Genomic DNA, 14,894 nt, shown 5'->3' with positions numbered 1-14,894 from the left:
TTTGCAATCTATCTTCTCTTATATTGGGAATGGATAATGTCTAATGATCTATCTTCATATTTAGTGATCCTTTCTTTTGTCATCCCTATTCTGCTATTGAATCCATCCAGTGAGTTTCATTATTCTCAATATTTTAACTTTTAGTTCTAAAATTTCTATTTCATTCTTATTTTGATTTTTCTATTGCTTTGCTGTTAATTTCTATCTTTATATTCATTTCAAGAGTGTTTGCTCTTACTTCTTGCATCATTTTCATGATAGGTGCTTTAAAGTCCTTGTCAGATAACTGTGACTTCTATGCCAATTGGGTGTTTGTTGGTGTCTGCTGATTTTCTTCTCCATGACATATGAGATTTTCCTGGTTCTTCCTATGCTGAGAAATTTTGCATTGTGTTCTGAACATTTTAAATGTTATGTTATGATAATCTGGGTCTTGGTTAAATCCTTAGGAGAATGTTGATATTTTGTTTAGCAGACAATCAACTCAGCTGGATTCAGGCCACAAGTTCTGACTAGCCTTTTGAGGGTTGTGGTTTTAGTGTCAGTTCCATTTTCAAAGCCTTTGAAATGCTATTTATATCTGCCCTGTGTTTGCTACACCCAGTGGCCAGTCTGAGATTGGTGGTAGTCTATGTCTTATTTCAGTTCTCAGAGGTTTTGTTTTAATGTTTGGGGTCAGGTCCACGTATACAAAGCTCAGGAGTGAGCCCAGGAGTTTATAAACAACTTTATGGGTCATCTCTACAAATATCTCCATTGATATCCCCAGTACTTTCTGTCCAAAAAGCTTGGGATTTAGCTATCTTTTTCTGATATACACTTTACATTACTTAACTCTCATCCAGGGCCAGGGAGCAGGAGAACAAAGAGATGGAAAAGAAACAGATTTGTCCAACCCCCATGGGACCACATATTTCATGACAGGAGAGGAAGGTTATCCTCCCTCAGAGTTACAGAGCTGTAGGCTCCCCACTGTGCTACTACTGTTAATAGGATACACCTTTCCTACCCCTCAAGCCTGAACTCAAGAGTTTTTTTTTTAGAGCCTGCTCTGTTCATGCTTATGCCCACTTCCAAATTTCAGGATGAGTTGAGTTCGAGTCTTGGGTCATTGGAGGGAAAAAAGTGGTAAACTCACTGCTAGTTTGGTTGTACATCATATTCTGTTTTTCTTCAGTTGGTCTTCTACTTACTCTTCATAGTCCTCAGACAGCTGCTTGATGCATTCTGCCCAAAATTTCTAGCTGCATTCAGTGATAGAGTATAAAAACTGTGCTTACTGTGTCTTATCCAGAATCAAAACCATGGTTAAGTTAAAAAATAAACTTTATAACCATGTTATAAATAATAAAATACTAACAACCATAATTTTTTTTAAAGTTGTGCCATATTGGAATTTTTTTTAAGCTGTGGTAGTTTGCTTTTCATTTTAATGTAAGATCTTCTAATATAAGACATTTATAAAAATATAAATTATAACCAGTTCCAATTCAGTCATTTGATGCAAGAAATATTTACAGAACAGATACTTCAAGCAAAGCAATCTACTAGGCACTACAAGGTATAAAACTTATTTCAGGTGGTGGCAGAGGCAAACCAGTCATGAGGCAATGCAGAAGCCAAGGTAGATTCCCCATTGTCAGTATGACAATTGTTTTACTTGGGAACATCCAAACATATTCGTTATTTTATCTAATTTTAGCCTACTGTTCTTAACTCAGCAGGCATTCATGTTTATAGTATTTAGAAAAATTATTATTTTGACAGATTGATAAGCTATTTCTTCAAAACTCTGTGTTAGGCCTATTTATTCATCAAATTGTTGAAAGGTATCCATATTTTACCTCTCTGATTTTTTATTCTATTTTGGTATTCAGTTATTCACTTCACCTGCCTTCTTCATGAGGTCTGGATAGCTTAGTCATATTTTGCCCTATCACTAAAGATAGTTTCCTGAACTATTGTGAATATTATTACTTGATTGATTTACTATTTTTGTGAAAAACATTAGCAAGTTCAACATGTGAGCAAGATTTATTAACCAAGCCTGCAAAATCAGACTGTACGTGAAAAAAAAAAGCCTTAAGAAGACTTCTTATTGAAAGCAACAAAGATTTTCCTTCTTATCAGTGTGTTTAAAGATTAGGACTAGGAGGGAGGATCAAGATGGTGGAGTAGTAGGAGGACCTGGAATTCACCTCCCCTAACAAACACATCAAAAATACAACTACATGTGGACAATTCTCTCAGAAAACCAGTTGGAAACTGGAAGAAGATCTCTTATACAACCAATGTTACAAGGTAGGATGGCACTGGTGTCCCTGGGAGTGATCTGTGAAGGAGGGAAGGGCCACACAGATAGGCTCTTGCCCTGGGAGCCCCCCTTGCATGCTGGGAGGTCCACTGGGACAGAAGAGGGGCTGGAGGGGCCTGGACTCTGCTCACAAGAGTGTGTTCATGCTGGTTTACTAGCAATCAGGGCAGAGTGAGACTGGTGCTGATGGCTGCCACCTCCCTGCACTTCCCAGTCCAAAATGCTCACCAGGAAGGGCTGCAGCGGCTAGGCACTAAATCTCAGAGGATGGACCCTGGGAGAGGACTCAGTTTAGCTGTGCGGAAACAGCCCTGAGGGCCTGGGGTGTGGTCCTGGCCAAAACTCAGAGCTCATTGTTAGTATGCACACAGCAGGGGTGGGTCAGGCCACAGTGGACTTTATCAGTGCACAATCCAGGTGGCACAACAGAAATGCACAATTCGGGCCAAGAGCCCCTGGGGAGGAGTACACAGTGGTTCATTTCCCTGCTGAAGCATTCCAGCTCCACCCACCCCAAACCACAGCTTGGAGCTGGATCTGTGGTGGACAAGATCTGGGAGAGGCCTCCAATAGTGGCGGCCCAAGTCCCAGGCTACAGCACAACCAGCTCGATTTCTGCACCCACAGCAACCCTGCCCTCAGCACTAGCCCACTCCACACCACATCCTAGCACTAGGTCCAGGACAAACACACCAGAGAAAGGGACATGACCTTGGGCTGTTTCTGTGCAGAACAGTGGACCCCTGCATGGGTGGTGCATAGGTTAACTTTGACCACATGGGTCTAACTTGCTTCAGCAGTTACCTCCTTTGAGACAGGGTATGCACTCAAGGGCAATGTAGCCTTATTGACCCCAACCATCAGGACTTCTACTGCAACAACTGGGGAGCAGACCCTGTCCCCGATAGGGCTGTGACAGCCACAGACCAAAGAGGAGGCCCTACCCAACATCCAGTCCAGGCCTTGAATATCACCAACACCAATCATACCCCCTATAAGGGGATAATGGCCACCACACTCTGAGGAAAGACATGACTAGCAACCATACCAAAAACAGCCCTCGCACTAAAAATACTGGACTCACAGAATCTATACAGGGATGCTCCCACATAAAAAAAAAACCTCCAAGACCACAGTAGATGGATAGACCTGGAGATTAAGTGAAGTCAGAAAGAGGAATACAAATACCATATGATACCACTTATATGTGGAATCCAAAAAATAATAAAAATGACTCTATATACAAAACAGAAATAGACTCAACTCACAGACATAGAGAACAGACTTCTTGTTGCCAAGGGGGAGGGATGGATTGGGAGTTTGGGGTTAGCAGATGCAAACTCTTACATATAGAATGGATAAACGATGAAGTCCTACTGTACAGCACAGGGAACTATATTCAGTATCCTGTAATAAACCATAATAGAAAGGAATATGAAAAAGAATATGTGTGTGTGTATGTATGTATATATATATATATATATATATATATATATATATATATCTGAATCACTTTGCTGTACAGCAGAAATTAACACATTGTAAATCAACTATAATAAGTTAAAAAAAAAAGACTGCAATAGAGAACTGTTTCTCTTAAATTCAGAGAGACAGAGGAAGTTAATCGAGTAAAATGACAAAGCAGAGGAACTACTCCCAATTAAAAGAACAAGAGAAATCCCCTGAAAGTAAAATAATGAAACAGACCTCACCAGTCTCTTAAACTCCAAGTTCATAAAGGAGGTAATAAAAATGCTGAAGGAATTAAGAAAGATTACCAATAGAAATGCAGATCACTGTAACAAGGAACAAGAAACTATTAAGATGAACCAACCAAAATTAGACCACTCAGTTGCTGAGAAAGAAATCTAAAAGCAAAGAATAGTGGACTAAAGAACGCAGAAGAATGAATAAGTTATCTGGAGATAGAATAATGGAAATCACCCAATCAGAACAAATGAAAAAAAATGAAAGCAACATATGAGATCTATGAGATAATATAAAGCATGCCAATCTATGCTGAACAGGTGTTCCAGAGGAAATAAGAGAGAGAAGGGGATCGAAAATGTATTTGAAGAAATTATGGCTGAAAATTTCCCAAACCTAAAGAAGGAAACAGGTATCCAGGTACAGGAAACACAGAGGGTCCCAAACAAGATAAACCTAAACAGACTGACACCAAGACATATCATAAGTGAAATGACAAAGTGAAAGCTAAAGAGAGGATTCTAAAGGCAGCAAGAGAAAAAGTTGCAAGGGAAACCCCATAAGGCTATCAGCTGCTTAATTTGCAGGAACTTGTAGGTCAGAAGGAAGTGGCATAATATACTCAAAGTCCTGAAAGGGAAAAACCTGCAACCTAGGATACTTTACCCAGCAAAATTATCATTTAAAATAAAAGGAGACAAAGAATTTAGCAGACAAGTGAAAACTAAAAGAACACAGCAATACTAAACCTACACTGAAAGAAATATTGAAAGGTTCTCACTAACTAGAAAAGAAGCAAAAATGTATACAAAAGGGAAAATCACAATAGAAAAGGCAGATATATAAAAGGATTGAAAATCACTTAAATAAGCCAGCACACAGATTGAAAAACAATTAAAAAAATAACTTTGTGAAAGCAATTATAACTACAATTAACAGCAAAAGGATAAACATGATATTTAAAAAAGGACATCAAAATCACAAAATGTGAATGAGGGGAGTAAAAACTGCAGATCTTTCAGAATATGTTTAAACTTATATGACTATCAGTTTAAAGCAAGTAGATATAGTAATGGGTCAACATACTTGAAAACCAAGGTAACAACAAATCAAAAACATATACAACACATTCACAAAAACCAAAAAGAAAGGAACTCAAAAACAATACGAAAGAAAACCATCAAAACAAAAGGAAAAACAAAAAAGAATAAGAAATGAACAAAGAACTACAAAATTAACTGGAAAACAAGGTTTAAAATGGCAATAAGTGCATACTTATCAAAATTACTTTAAATGTCAATGGACTAAATGCTCCAATCAAAACACATAGAGTGGCAGATAAGATTAAAAAAACAAGAACCTACAATATGCTACCTACAAGAGACCCAATTCAGGGTCAAAGACACACACAGATTGAAAGAAGATGGAAAAGATATTTCATGCAAATGGAAACGACAAGAAAGAGTGGGTAGCAATACACATATCATACAAAGTAGACTTTAAAATAAAGTCCATAAAGAAAAAGAAAGACATTATATAATGATAAAGGGATCAATACAAGAAGAGATTACAGATATTAACATATATGCACCCAATATAGGAGCACCTAAAGACATAAAACAAATACAGACTTAAAAGGAGAAATTGACAGGAATATAATAATAGTAGGAGATTTAACACCCCACTAATATCAATGGAATGATCTTCCAGACAGAAAATCAATAAGGCAACAGAGACTCTAAACAACACAATAGAAAAGTTAGACTTAATTGGTATCTACAGGACACTATATCCAAAAAAAAAAAAAAAAAAAATACACATTATTTTCAAGCACACATAGAACATTTTCTATAATAGGATAGACCACATATGAGGTCACAAAACATGCCTCAACGAATTTAAGAGGAAAAAATTATTTCAAGCATCTTTTCTGATGATGACAGTATGAAACTAGAAATGAACCACAGAAAGAAAAATGGGAAAAAAATGAACACATGGAGACTAAACAACATGGTACTAAAAAATCAATGGGTCAATGATGAAGTCAAAGAAGAAGTCAGAAAATACCCCATGATAAATGACAATGAAAACACAATCATACAAAATTATGGAATACAGCAAAAGCAGTTCTCAGGGAAATTCATAGCCATACAGGCCTTCCTCAAGAAATAAGAAAATTCTCAAATAGACAACCTAACCAATCACTTAAAAGAACTAAAAAAAGAACAAACAAAACCTAAAATCAGCAAAAGAAAGGAAATAATAAAGATCAGAGAGGAAATAAAGTAGAGACAAAAAAAAAAACACAAACAGTAGAAAAGATAAATAAAACCAAGAGCTGTTGTTTTGAAAAGATGAACAAAATCAACAAATCTCTAGCCAGGCTCACCAAGAATGAAAAAGAGAGGACCCAACTAAACAAAATAAAAATGAAGGAGGAAAAATAACAACCAATACCACAGAAATAAAAAAAAAATCATAAGTGAATACTATGAACATTTAGATGCCAACAAATTGGACAATCTAGAAGAAAGGGACAAGTTTCTAGAAACATACAGCCTGCCAAAATTGCATCAAAAAGAAATAGATAATTTGAATAGACCGATCACTGAAGTCAAATAGAATCAGTCTGTAATTTAAAACAAAACAAAACAAAAACTCCTTACAAACAAAAGTCCAGCACCAGATAGCTTCACTGGGGAATTCTATCAAACAGACAAATAAGAACTTATACCTATCCTTCTCAAACTATTCCAAAAGACTGAAGAGGAGGGAACATTCCCAAATTCTTTCTATGAAGCCACAATCACCCAATACCAAAGCCAGACCAAGACACTACAAAAAAAGAAAATTACATGTCAGTATCTTTGATGGATATAGATGCAAAAATCCTCAGCAAAATATTAGCAAACTGAATCCAAAAATACATAAAAAGGGTCATATACCATGATCAAGTTGGAGTCATTCCAGGGTTACAAGGATTGTTTAACATGTAAATCAATCAGTGTGATACATTACATTAACAAAAGGAAAGACAAAAAACCACATGATCATCTCAATAGATTCAGAAAAAGGCATTTGATAAAATTCAACATCCACTCATGATAAATATAAACTCTCACCAAAGTGGCTATAGAGGGAACATATCTCAATATAATAAAAGCCAGGGCTTCCCTGGTGGCGCAGTGGTTGAGAGTCCGCCTGCCGATGCAGGGGACATGGGTTTGTGCCCTGGTCTGGGAAGATCCCACATGCCACAGAGCGGCTGGGCCCGTGAGCCATGGCCGCTAAGCCTGCGCATCCAGAACCTGTGCTCCACAACAGTGAGAGGCCCGTGTACCGCAAAAAAATAAAATAAAAAAATAAAAGCCAATTTTGACAAACCCACAGCCAATATAACATTCAACAGTGAAAAGCTGAAAGCCTTCCTGCTAAATTCAGGAACAACACAAGATGCCCACTCTCACCACTTCTATTCAACATACTACTGACTTCCTAGCCACAGCAATCAGAGACAAGAAAAAGAAATAAAAGGTATCCAAATTGGAATGGAAGAGGTAAAACTATCACTATTTGCAGATGACATGATACTCTATATAGAAAACCCTAAAGATTTCACACAAACCTACTAGAACTAATAAATGAATTCACCAAGATAGCAGGATACAAGATTAATATAGAGAAAATATGTTGCATTTCTTTACATTAACAGTGAAATATCAGAAAGAGAAAGTAAGAAAACAATTCTGTTTAAAATTGCACCAAAAATAATAAAATACCTAGGAGTAAACTGAACCAAGGAGGTGAAAGACCTATACACTGAAAACTATAAAGGAAATTGAATGATGATAGAAAGAAATGGAAAGACATCCCATGCTCTTGGCTTGGAAGAATTAATATTGTTAAAATGGCCATACTACCCAAAGCAATCTACAGACTTAATGTGATCTCTATCAAAATACATGACATTTTTACAGAACAAGAATAAATAATCATAAAAAATGTATATGGAACCTGAAAAGACCCAGAATTGCCAAGGCAATCCTGAGGATAAAGAACAAAGGTGGATCCCTGACTTCAGCCTATACTACAAAGCTACAGTAATCAAGACAGTATGGTACTGGCACAAAAACCAAAATATAAATCAATGGTACAGGATAGAAAGCCCAGAGATAAACCCACACACCTATGGTCAACTAATCTATGACAAAGGCAGCAAGGGTATACAATGGAGAAAAGTCAGTCTATTCAATAAGTGGTGCTGGGAAAACTGGACAGCTACAGGTAAAAGAATGAAATTAGAACACTCCCTTACACCATACACAAAAATAAATTCAAAATGGATTAAAGACCTAAATGTAAGACCAGACACTATAAAACTCTTAGAGGAAAACATAGGAAGAACACTCTCTGACATAAATCACAGCAAGATCTTTTTTGACCCACCTCCTAGAGTAGTGGAAATAAAAACAAAAATAAACAAATGGGACCTAATGAAATGTAAAAGCTTCTGCAAAGCAAAGGAAACTACAAACAAGACGAAAAGACAACCCTCAGAATGGGAGAAAATATTAGCAAATGAATCAACAGACAAAAGATTAATCTCCAAAGTATACAAACAGCTCATGCAGCTCAATATCAAAAAAAACCCAAACAACCCAATCAGAAAATTGGCAGAAAAAAAAGAAAAAAAATGGCGGAAGACCTAAATAGACATTTCTCCAAGGAAGACATACGGATGGCCAAGAGGCACATGAAAAGATGCTGAATATCACTAATTATTAGAGAAATGCAGATCGAAACTACAATGAGGTATCACCTCACACTGGTCAGAATGGCCATCACCAAAAAATCTACAAACAATAAACGCTGGAGAGGGTGTGGAGAAAAGGGAACCCTCTTGCACTGTTGGTGGGAGTGTAAATTGATACAGCCACTATGGAGAACAGTATGGAGGTTCCTTAAAATACTAAAAATAGAATTACCATATGACCCAGCAATCCCACTACTGGGCATATACCCAGAGAAAACCATAATTAAAAAGACACATGCACCCCAATGTTCATTGCAGCACTATTTACAATAGCCAGGACATGGAAACAACCTATATGTTCAACGACAGATGAATGGATAAAGAAGATGTGGCTCATATATACAATGGAATATTACTCAACCATAAAAAGGAACAAAATTGGGTCATTTGTAGAGATGTGGGTGGACCTAGAGACTGTCATCCAGAATGAAGTAAGTCAGAAAGAGAAAAACAAATATCGTATATTAACACATATATGTGGAATCTAGAAAAATGGTACAGATGAACTGGTTTGCAAGGCAGAAACAGAGACACAGACATAGAGAACAAATGTATGGACACCAAGGGGGGAAAGAGGGAGGTGGGATGAATTGGGAGATTGGGATTGACATATATACACTAATATGTATAAAATAGATAACTAATGAGAACCTGCTGTATAGAACAAGGAACTACTTCACTTTGCTATACAGTAGAAGCTAACACAACATTGTAAAACAACTAATCCCCAATTTAAAAAAAAAAAGAACAAAGGTGGAGGCATAAACCTTCCAGACTCCAGACAATACTATAAAGCTACAGTAATCCAAATGGCGTGGTATTGGCACAAAAACAGACATATAGTTCAATGGAACAGAATAGAGAGTCTGGAAATAAACCCACACATCTATGGTCAATTAGTCTACAACAAAGGAGGCAAGAATATATTATACAATGGAGGAAAGAAACTCTGTTCAAGTGGTGTTAGAAAAGCTGGAGAGCTATATGTAAATCAGTGAAATTGGAACACTCCCTAACACCATATATAAAAATAAACTCAAAGTGGTTTAAAGACATAAATATAGGACATGACACCATAAAACCCCTAGAAGAGAACATAGGCAAAACATTCTGGGACATAAATTATAGCAATATCTTCTTAGATCAGTCTCCCAAGGCAAAAGAAATAAAAGCAAATACAAACAAATGGAACCTAATCAAACTTATAAGCTTTTGCACAGCCTAGGACAACATAAACAAGAAAAAAAAGGACAGCCTATGGAATGGGAGAAAATATTTGTAAACAATACAACCAACAAGTGGTTAATTTCCAAAATATACATACAGCTCATACAAGTCAATATCAAAAAAAAAACCCAATCAAAAAATGGTCAGAAGACCTAAATAAACATCTCTCCAAAGAAGACATGTAGATGGCCAACAGGCACATGAAAAGATGCTCAACATCACTAATCATTAGAGAAATGTAAATCAAAACCACAATGAGTTATCTCCTCACACTGGTCAGAATAGCTATCATCAAAATATCTACAAATAAGAAACGCTGGAGAGGGTGTGAAGAAACAGGAACCCTTGTACACTGTTGGTAGGAATGTAAATCGGTGCAGCCACTATGGCAAACATTATGGATATTCCTTTAAAAGCTAAAAATAGAGCTACCATATGATCCAGCAGTCCTACTCCTGGGCATATATCTGGAAGAGATGAAAACTCTAATTTGAAAAGATTCACGCACCCCAATGTTCATAGCAGCTCTATTTACAATAGTCAAGACATGGAAATAACCCAAGTGCCCATCAAAAGATGATTGGTTTAAGAAAAGTGGTACATATAATGAAAGATAATTGGTATATATATAAAATTGAATATTACTCAGCCATAAAAAGGAATGGAATAATGCCATTGACAACATGGATAGACCTCGAGAATATCATACTTAAGTGAAGTAAGTCAGAGAAAGACAAATATTATATGATATCACTTATATGTGGAATCTAAAAGATAATACAAATGACTCTATATACAAAACAGAAATGGACTCACAGACATAGAAAACAAACTTGTGGTTACCAAAGGGGAAAGGGAGGAGAGGTGGGATAAATTAGGTGGATGGGATTAACAGATCTAGCCACTCTACATAAAATAAATGAGCAACAAGGAATTACTATATAGCACAGGGAAATATTCAACATCTTGCAGTAACCTATAATGGAAAATAATCTGAAAACTATATATATACATATATAACTGAATCACTTTGCTATACATCTGAAATTAATAAAATATTATAAATCAACTATCCTTCAATAAAAGATAAGCATTACATTTTGGTTTATTGAATGAAAAGCGTTTATATTATCAGGAAATCAATAAATGGAAAGCAATAGATGATTTGGAGAGTCATGGTAGTATTCAATAACCTTGTGTTATTGCTAACTTGGCATCATTAAAGTGAAGCTCTGCCTAGAGGAAGTGTATCAGAGTATGTTAAAACAAAAGTCTCTACATGTTCTAGAAATAAAACATATGTCTGAAACTAAGGAGTTCATTAAAGTGGCACATGTCATTCAGTGTAAAATAAGAAGGTTAAAACCCTCCCCAACTCTGCTCCTCAGGAGCAAAAAAGACTCCAGAGTCAGATGATTCAGAATAAAATTTTGGCTCTAACTCATTCTGATTTTAGAATCCTCAGCAAGTTACTTAGCTTCTCTAAATGTTCAGTATTCATCTATAAAATGGGGGATAATAATGTAATTTACTTCAGGGAGTTGCCATGAGGATAAAATAATATAAGAATACTTAATGACTGGCCCATGGTACTCAATAAATGTTATTATTATGACTAAATAAGTTATCCAGTACAGCTCAGTATTTTATCAAAAAGGGAAAATAAATGCCTAGTGGCAAAAACATCTCTGGGGATCATGTCTGAGTCATCTATACGGCAATGTGTAGGGTTTTTTCCCTATTTAAAAAATTTTCTCTCATCCTTATGGATTAAAGTATGTGTGGTTTCCATAATTCTCTCAATTAGGATACCAGTCCAGTGAAGTTTATTTCTATCCATTCATACTATTCTCTACAATGCCTGTTAATTCACTATCTTTTCACTCATTTATTCAACTGACATTAATTTAGGCTACCAAATGCCAGGCACCATACTAGGCACTGTGAATAAAAAGATAATTGTTTGTAAGACACACCCCCTATCTTTAAGGGCACCCAAGGTTTAGCAGAAAGATAAACATTGACATAAAAATTTCAGTGGTATGTTGAAGCCATCTTGTATCTGCTCATGAGAACCATCTGCTAAAATTCTGGGAATTTTGCAAGCTGGTTATTAAACAGTCCCATTAATTTAATTAATTTTAATTACTTTTTATTAAATTAATTGTATTAATTGATTTAATGAAATTAAATTATAAATTTATAGTTGAATAAGTTACATTAAATACAGGTCATAAATATTCAAAACTCGACACTATTGTTTTAGTACATTTTACTTATTATCTATGCATCTGAGTTTATTTACATCTATTATTTCTACATGCTGGAAATCTCATATGATGTGTTGCTATACATCTTTTCCCAATTCCATGTGTCATGATTAACATGTTGGTCACTTGAAATCAGCTATGGGAGAGTATTTACACCATGAAAATTGGCGACTATTACAAATTAGGACTTTTTTCCCCCAGACTTATGTTTGTTAAAAACTTGCCAGCATATCAATTCATCTAATTATAACACACTGTGATATGTATTGTCAGAAAGATATGTATAAGACGCTCTAGGAGTACAAATGAATTGATCAGTGAACCAATGACCAGGGAAATTAAGGAAGGCTTTGTTGAGAAGGAATATTTGAATTGATTAAATTTAGAAGGCTTTGGCTCTTTAACAACCCCGAGGAATAAAGAGGGTCTTCTGAAAACTGTGATGGGATGGACTATATTTAGCTATTCAGTCCTCCTTCCAGTTCTACATCACTACCCATTGCCTTTAAACTTGGCCTTGTGAATTGATTTTGCCAATGGCATGTCAGTGAACACAAAGTAAGGCACCTTGATCAGAAGCTTTAAGAGCCCTTGCATATGCTTGTATGCCAGCTCTCTTGCTCTTACCTTTGCCTGGAAAATATAATGTTTTGTATAAGGGCAGTTAGTTCATCCTGGGTGCTAGAATGAGAAGACATGAAAAGTAGAGGTGCAGCCAACTCTCACTAATTTCAGCAGACCATAAATAGCAGCAGCTGGCATGTTAACATGAATAAGAAATAAATCATTGTTATAAACTGTTGATATTAGCGAGTCATTCACTACCACACTATAATATATTGAAAGCTGATTGTTACATTTAAGGTGGGATTTAACATTGGCACTTTCTTGCCTTCTTGCCATTATCAGGGAACCTTTCATGTAAGCAAAATGAATCTGTGATATACCCCAAATGCTTTCAAAACATGTTTGGATACTACTTACACAAATCTTCTCCTGATGGCACAAAGTACACTTTTGAGAGCAGGAAACTACAAAAACTACATAGAACATGGAGATTCTAGAATCATACTACATATATTACAATTTTTGCTCAAAGCCAACACTATATAAAACTCAAATGTGCATATATCATCAAATATTTTCGAATATGAAGGAACCTACATAATTATCTTACCCAGCCCCTGAGTTTCATAATCAGTATATCCAAAGCTCAAGGATGTTGAATGGTTTGGGCAAGAAGTAAGCCAAGAAGATGGAATACAGCTCAGGTCTCCTAATTTACAGTGTAGTTTTCTGTCTTCTACATAACAGTAACAATAACGATAATAGCTAACACTTATTCCACATTTACTATGAACAACACTGTTTTAAGTGCTTTATACAGATATTCATTTAATTCTATTTAATTCAGTTAATTCACTTAGTCCTCACCAAAAAACAATGAGATAAATATTATTAATATTTAATGTTAACAAATACTAATCTTAAGTTAAATAACTTACCCATGATCACACAGTGTTAAATGATCATTAAGATTTCACGGCCTCACACTTTATCACTAGGCAAGTCTGCCTCATTCTTACTACTCCATGAAGTGCTAAGATATTCGAACTATAATCAGAACACTCTTTTCTTTCTGAGGGCCAGGCTGCCATTTCTTCTTATAAAGACCACAATGTTGTTTTAATCTGAATTAAATTCTTTTATTTTGAGAGATGCATCACTTTTTGAATTACTACCTACTCTAATCAAAACCACCTACTCAGAAGACAACTCTTTTTGTGGGGAAGGGCATTGCATTTGTTTTGTTTTGTTACTTTGACTTAAAATGTTCTCTTCAAGAATACTGGAAATTAAAGACAAGTAACTTGCTAAAGATCTATAATGTAATTATAATACCTGTTAGGGAAGGGATCAATTTTTTGAAAAAGAGCTCCCACCTTCAAGCCCAGGTCAACAAATAAATGTGTATTTATGCCCAATAGATAGAAGTTTTTCTTTTCCCATTTTCTTTGTTAAGTCAACCACAGTTTCTCTCATTTAGTGCCCAGAATTTAAAAAAAAAACAAAAAAACAAAAAACTATGAGTATTGATTTATGATAACTTTCAGTGTTAACTAGATATGAGTTGAGAATATTTTGCCATTGGAGAACACTCATGAAATTAGCCCAGGGCTTAAATTTTTCTTTTAATTTCAGAAGAAGCTTCCTAAGAGCAGAGGGAAAACTGGCTTCTAATTCCTTTGGTTTCTTGACTGTTTCCTTTCTCCAATTCACTTTGCATGTTGAAGGCATGGTTTTATAACAGAATTCCACAACCTAGAAGCTAATCCTTATGCTTACTGAGCTGCCTGATGGAATTATTCTCCATATTACCTCTATTCCCAAAGTCCTTCCTTGGCTTCCCACCTTTGGGACCAAACTGCCAAGGATAACTGATGAAACTGGCGATAGTGAGCAGCAATCTAGTCACCTGCCAGAAAGGAATCCTGGGGCCTCTCATCTATTCAAAGTGCTCTCAAGTATATTAAACCATGAGGTCATCAAAATGAAGGTATTT

This window comes from Mesoplodon bidens (genome assembly GCF_964165515.1).
Source record: "Mesoplodon bidens genome assembly, chromosome: 4".
NCBI classification, from domain to species: domain Eukaryota; kingdom Metazoa; phylum Chordata; class Mammalia; order Artiodactyla; family Ziphiidae; genus Mesoplodon; species Mesoplodon bidens.
The sequence above is the reverse complement of the archived record's forward strand: the minus strand, read 5'-3'. Positions refer to the sequence as shown.